Below are 7136 nucleotides of genomic sequence, written 5' to 3'. Positions count from 1 at the left end.
CTCCGCAGATGTGGGCAAAATAGTGAAAAACAAAAAGTTAGCATTTAGTAATTAAAGAAAACCCAGAGTGAGGAAGACAGAATGGTCTATAAGATTAGGCAGAAAGAGGCTAAGCAAGTTATAAGAGCTTCCAAATCACACACAGAAGAGAAAATAGCACAGTCAGTAAGAAAGGGGGACAAAACTTTTTTTAGATACATAAATGAGAAAAGGAAAGTAAAACAAGGATTAGTTAGATTAAAAACAAAAGAAGGAAGGTATGTAGAAGAGGATAAAGGTCTAGCTGACTGTCTCGATGAATATTTTTGTTCGGTATTTACAGATGAAAATGAAGGAAAGGGACCCGAGTTGAGAAAAAGGATAAATGAGTCATTTATTACACGAGAGTTTACAGAGGAAGAGATTCTAGTTCAACTGTCAAAAGTAAAGACAAATAAGTCAATGAGACCTGATGGAATACACCGAAAGCTATTAAAAGAGCTTAGTGGTGTACTAGCAAAACCATTAACAGAATTATTTAACCAATCATTGATAACAGGAGTAGTCCCAGAAGATTGGAAGTTGGCGAATGTTGTGCCCATTCATAAGAAAGGTAATAGGGAGGAGTCGGGCAACTATAGGCCAGTAAGCCTTACTTGAGTAGTGGGGAAAGTGATGGAAACCATGTTAAAGGATAGGATTGTTGAACATCTAAAAACACTTGGATTTCAAGATCAGAGACAACATGGGCTTACTTCAGGGAGATCATGCCAAACTAATCTTATTGATTTTTTTGATTGGGTAACTAAAATTATAGATCAGGGTGGTGCAGTAGACATTGCTTACCTAGATTTCAGTAAGGCTTTTGACACTGTTGCACATAGAAGGCTTATCAATAAACTGCAATATTTAAGTTTGGATTCCAATATTGTTGAATGGGTAAGGCAGTGGCTGAGTGACAGGCAACAGAGGGTTGTAGTCAATGGAGTATATATTCGAAGCTTGGGCTTGTCACCAGTGGGGTACCTCAGGGATCTGTACCCATTCTCTTTAATATTTTTGTTAGTGATATTGCAGAAAGTCTTGATGGTAAGTTATGTATTTTTGCTGATGATACTAAGATATGTAACAGGGTTGATGTTCCAGGAGGGATAAGTCAAATGGCTAATGATTTAGGTAAACTAGAAAAATGGTCAGAGTTGTGGCAACTGACATTTAATGTGGATAAGTGCAAGATAATGCATATTGGACGTAAAAACCCAAGGGCAGAGTACAGAATATTTGATAGAGACCTAACCTCAACATCTGAGGAAAGGGACTTAGGGGTGATTATTTCTGATGACTTAAAGGTAGACAGACAATGTAATAGAGCTGCAGGAAATGCTAGCAGAATGCTTGGTTGTTTAGGGAGAGGTATTAGCAGTAGAAAGGGGGAAGTGTTCATGCCATTGTACAGAACACTGGTGAGACCTCACTTGGAGTATTGTACGCAGTACTGGAGACCGTATCTTCAGAAGGATATTGATACCTTAGAGAGAGCTACTAAACTGGTTCATGGATTGCAGAATAACACAGTAAAACACAGTAAATGAGGAGACTATATTTAAAAGAAGAAAAACTACCACAATAAGAGGACATAGTCTTAAATTAGAGGGACAAAGGTTTAAAAATAATATCAGGAAGTATTACTTTACTGAGAGGGTAGTGGATGCATGGAATAGCCTTCCAGCTGAAGTGGTAGAGGTTATCACAGTAAAGGAGTTTAAGTATGCGTGGGATAGGCATAAGGCTATCCTAACTATAAGATAAGGCCAGGGACTAATGAAAGTATTTAGAAAATTTGGCAGACAAGATGGGCCGAATGGTTCTTATCTGCCGTCACATTCTATGTTTCTATGTTTCATTAAATAAACCCTTGTCATCAGAATACACTTTGGCCAGGAAGGGAAACCGAGACCTCATACAGCATCAATAGTCATATTAATTAAAGTCAAATGTTAAAAACCACATGTAAAATATATGATGTATAACATTTGCATATACTCTGTACTGTCACAACTGCAAAATATATGACGGCAAATCAAAACTAAAGAATTATAAAAATAAAAAAAAAGCACGCACTTTGCAATATTTGTGCTTTTATATAAGGCGTATAAAGATGCTCAGGATACTGGTAAACTTTATTTGAACATGTAGACTTTAATCTTGTGCAAACAAATATAGAGCAGGAATGCTGTCCTTGGGCAGTAGACATGCGCTGGCAATAATGTTGAATGGGACACTGTAGGCACTAAGACCACTTCAGCTCATTGAAGTGGTCTGGGTGCAGTGACCCATGTCCCTTAACACTACAGTAGTAATTATTGCAGTTTCTGTGAAACTGCAATAATTACCTCTGGTGGTTAACTACTCCTCTGGTGGCTGTCTACCAGACAGTCACTAGAAGGACTTCCGGAATTGAAATGGACCTTTGGTCCGTTATCTGACACTGGACATCTTCACACTCTGCATGAGGACCCCCAGTGTCAGATTTCCCCCATGGAAAAGCATTGAATAATTCTTTCCTATGGGGAAAGCCTAATGCGAGCACGGCCATTGCCGTGCATGCACATTAGGTCTCCCACACCGGCTGATGTCGGCGGGGGAGGAGCGTGGGCGGAGTCTTACCCAGCGCAGAGGGACATCGACGCTGGATTCAGTTAAGTGACTGAAGAGGAGGGGGGGCATGAGGGAGGGGGAACCACAGGATTCTACAGTGCCAGGAAAACGGCTTTGTTTTCCTAGCAGCAGGGCCGGCCTTAGGGGTGTGCGAGCTGTGCGGCCGCACAGGGCGCCATGGAGCAGGGGGCGCCGTGCGGCCGCACAGCCGGCCGGGATTTAAAAAAAAAAATATTTTTTTTTACATTTGCAGCGGGGCGGAGCTTACTGTGCGGCGGGGCGTAGCTAAAAGCGCCGGAAAACTGCTGCAGGGGAAGCAGGAAGGAGTCCCTGCTTCCCCACCAAACAGTCACCAGGAGCTGCACTGCCTCCACAATGAACTCCACAGGTAACTGTGTAATTGTCAGGTGAGTGTGACTCTCTGCCTGTGTGTATTACTGTCTGTGTGTCTGTGTGTATTACTGTCTGTGTGTGTGTGTATATGACTGTCTGCCTCTGTGTGTCTGTGTGTATTACTGTCTGTGTGTGTGTGTGTATGACTGTCTGCCTCTGTGTATGACTGTCTGCCTGTGTGTGTGTGTATGACTGTCTGCCTCTGTGTGTATGACTGTCTGCCTGTGTGTGTGTGTATGACTGTCTGCCCCTGTGTGTATGACTGTCTGCCTCTGTGTGTGTGTATGACTGTCTGCCTCTGTGTGTCTGTGTGTATGACTGTCTGCCTCTGTGTGTGTATTACTGCCTCTGTGTGTGTGTATGACTGTCTGCCTCTGTGTGTGTCTGTGTGTGTGTGTGAGACTGTCTGCCTGTGTGTGTGTGTGTGTGTATATGACTGTCTGCCACTGTGTGTCTGTGTGTATTACTGTCTGCCTCTGTGTGTGTGTCTGTCTCTGTGTGTATGACTGTCTGCCTCTGTGTGTATGACTGTCTGCCTCTGTGTGTCTGTGTGTATGACTATCTGCATGTGTGTGTCTGTGTGTGTATGACTGTCTGCCACTGTGTGTCTGTGTTTATTACTGTCTGCCTCTGTGTGTGTGATTGTGTGTATGACTGCTTCTGTGTGTATGACTGCCTCTGTGTGTATGGCTGTCTGCCTCTGTGTGTATGGCTGTCTGCCTCTGTGTGTCTGTGTGTCTGACTGTCTGCCTGTGTGTGTCTGTGTGTATGACTGTCTGCGTGTGTGTCTGTGTGTATGACTGTTTGCGTGTGTGTTTGTGTGTGTGTGTGTTTGTATGACTGTCTGCCTCTGTGTGTGTCTGTGTGTATGACTGTGTGTATTACTGTCTGCCTCTGTGTGTGTCTGTGTGTATGGCCGTCTGACTCTGTGTGTGTGTGCGTGTCACATACAACCAATACACGCATATCACACATAGCATACATATCACACACAGTCATCACACCTACTATCACATACACAGACAACACAAACATTACAGCATACATGGATGACGGGGGGGGGCGCTGTGAAGATTTTTCGCACAGGGCGTCTAAATGCCTAAGGTCGGCCCTGCCTAGCAGTATACAGTCCCTTTAAATTGAAGTTATTTTGACTGACAGGTGTTAGTGACCAGTAATAATGAAGCATGCATTTCTGACAGGTGGTTGGATTACAATAAATATGAGAATACTACAATCTTTTATTCGCCTCCTAATCTTTAGTCTGTTTTGCACTGTTTACAGTTGCTGGCATGGCTAAATCTCACAGTAAGGGTTAATAAGTCCTAAATATTGTGAACAGGTTTTGATTTCACAGGCATGTCCAGACACTCATAGGCATACTTTGGCATTCAAACGGGCATGCTCTGATACTCACACTCATTGACTGGCAGAGAAGGTAGCACTAACTTAACAGCTCATTTACTACATCAGACTGTTATGGTTACATAAGCATGTAATATCAGGATGGGACACTAATACATATATAGGTCTTCTCTATTAATAAAGCTATATTTTGCCATAAGTATAAGAATCGTGTTCTGATAATGTGCAATTTAGATTGATTAAAAGGAAACTATTATCACTATAATAGCTGGTTTATTTCAGGTAGGCAAACAAGGCTGGAATAAGGTCTCCCTCAATACTGGGAAGTGGTTCTGCTTCTTCTGTTTTTCTCTGAAAATAAGACATCCCCTGAAAAGAAATCCTAGCTTATTTTCGGGGGATGCTCGTAAAGCCCTATCCCGAAAATAAGCCCTAGTCATTAATCCACTAATCTGTGTTCAGGGAATTTTCCCCGAACATAGATTTGCGGGATTCCATGCCCTAGTGAACTGGTCTATGTTCGGGGGAATTCCCCCGAATGTAGACCTACTTTCCTGCACATGCTTGCTACCGTTTTCCTGGTCTTATTTTTGGAGAAAAATTGAATAAGTGCCTCATATGACACCCTCAACCAATAAATGACACAGAAAATCACACAAAATGTTCACACCTAAAGCAGAATGAGAAATTCCACTTTAGCCACTTTGTGTAGACTGGACACAATTGGACATCCGGGGAGACAAAAAGTTTTACATTTTATCACAGGAAGACACCAGAGTACTTCTGGCAAGCGGACTGTAGAAATGATGGTACTTCTAGTGCTCACTTAAAAAATTATCCTAGCAACAAAATAATTACCATTAGCTGCTGGCTTTCATTGTCAACCACGGTATTATTGATATATTTTCATGATTACAAAAACAAACACTGGTGAAAAATAATTGGACATTTTGTTGCTGCGATGGAAAATAAATATAAAGGAACATTTTGCAGAAGCTAATGGGCACTTCACTTACAATTAGTGACACTGTTTGTTTTCTTAAAATGAATCTTCTATAGTTATTATTATTTCTTTTAATTAAAATTAGTTTTGTTCCATACGCTTATTCTTTTTAACCCCTTCATCACAACACACAGTTTTTGTTTAAAAAATACTGCTGTATGTACCAGACTGCGTAATGACTTGGATTTCTGGAAATTGTAGCTCACCTATTACCTTTCCAGAACACAAATATGACATAAAAATTACAAAAAAGTTGAGGGGCGGAGCTTTAGGCGGAGTTTTAGTGTATAGATCATTCCCCTGCAATTTCGCTGCTCAATTCACTGTCATTTAGGAGTTAAATCACTTTGTTTCTGTTTATGCAGCCCTAGCCACACCTCCCCTGGCTATGATTGACAGAGCCTGCATGACAAAAAAACTGGTTTCACTTTCAGACAGATGCAATTTACCTTAAATAATTGTATCTCAATCTCTAAATTGAACTTTAATCACATACAGGAGGCTCTTGCAGGGTCTAGCAAGCTATTAACATAGCAGGGGATAAGAAAATCTTAATTAAACAGAACTTGCAATAAAGAAAGCCTAAATAGGGCTCTCTTTACAGGAAGTGTTTATGGAAGGCTGTGCAAGTCATATGCAGGGAGGTGTGACTAGGGTTCATGAACAAAGGGATTTAACTCCTAAATGGCAGAGGATTGAGCAGTGAGGCTGCAGGGGCATGTTCATTTAGCTAAAGTTGTTCAGGTGACTATAGTGTCCCTTTAACTAACCTTCCTTTTCTTGTTTGTACTTCTTGTTTCAGTTTAACTTTGGATTCTGGTTCCTTGTGGAGAATCTTATTTTACATTCATGATGCCTCTGAGTTGCAGAGATTGTTCTCTATATGTTCCGGTGTTATTGTTGTTCTTAGTTTGATTGCGTATTGCGTTATGTTCCTGTTATTGTGACCTGCAGCTAAAAAGAGGAAGTCCTAAGGGAACATAGGACGTATGTATTATTTTTCTTTGTTATCTAATTGGTTGATTTTTTTTCTTCAATAACTCTTGCTGCTGTAGAATTCTCTCAAATATTCACCTCCTGTCTTTATTAAAATTAAGATTTTTTTTTACACTTAAAGGGACACTGTAGGCACCCAGACCACTTCAGCTCATTGAAGTAGTCTGGGTGCCAACTTACATCACCCTTAATCCTGAAAGTGTAATTATCGCAGTTTTTATAAAGTGCAATAATTACCTTGCAGGGTTAAGTCCTCCTCTAGTGGCTGTCTACCAGACAGCCACTAGAGGGACTTCCAGCTTCTTAGACGATTTTTGGTCGTCCTCATGCTATGCATGAGGACCTCCAGCGTCGCCGGAATCCCCATAGGGAAGCATTGATAAATGCTTTCCTATAGGGAGGGTTAATACGCGCGCACAGCCAATGCCGCGCATTAGGTCACCTCCACTGGCGGGGAGGAGCGTGGGCGTACCCTGACCCAGCGCAGAGGGACGGCTTTGTTTTCCTGGCACTAGAGAATCCCTTTAAGCTAGCATAATCTACAACTCAAGGCCGGCCCAAGAGTTTGTGAGGCCTGGGTCCAAAACTAAAATGCTGCCCCCTCCTCCCACACAAGCTAATAAAGTAACACATAATATAGACACATTCCACTCACAGTCACACATACTGGCAGGCAGATTCACTCACAGATACACACTTACAGACAGGGCCAGTGCAAGATTTTTTTCCACCATAGGCAAAG

The sequence above is a fragment of the Pelobates fuscus genome, chromosome 5 (assembly GCF_036172605.1).
Source record: "Pelobates fuscus isolate aPelFus1 chromosome 5, aPelFus1.pri, whole genome shotgun sequence".
Taxonomy (NCBI): domain Eukaryota; kingdom Metazoa; phylum Chordata; class Amphibia; order Anura; family Pelobatidae; genus Pelobates; species Pelobates fuscus.
This window is presented reverse-complemented; position numbering follows the sequence as displayed.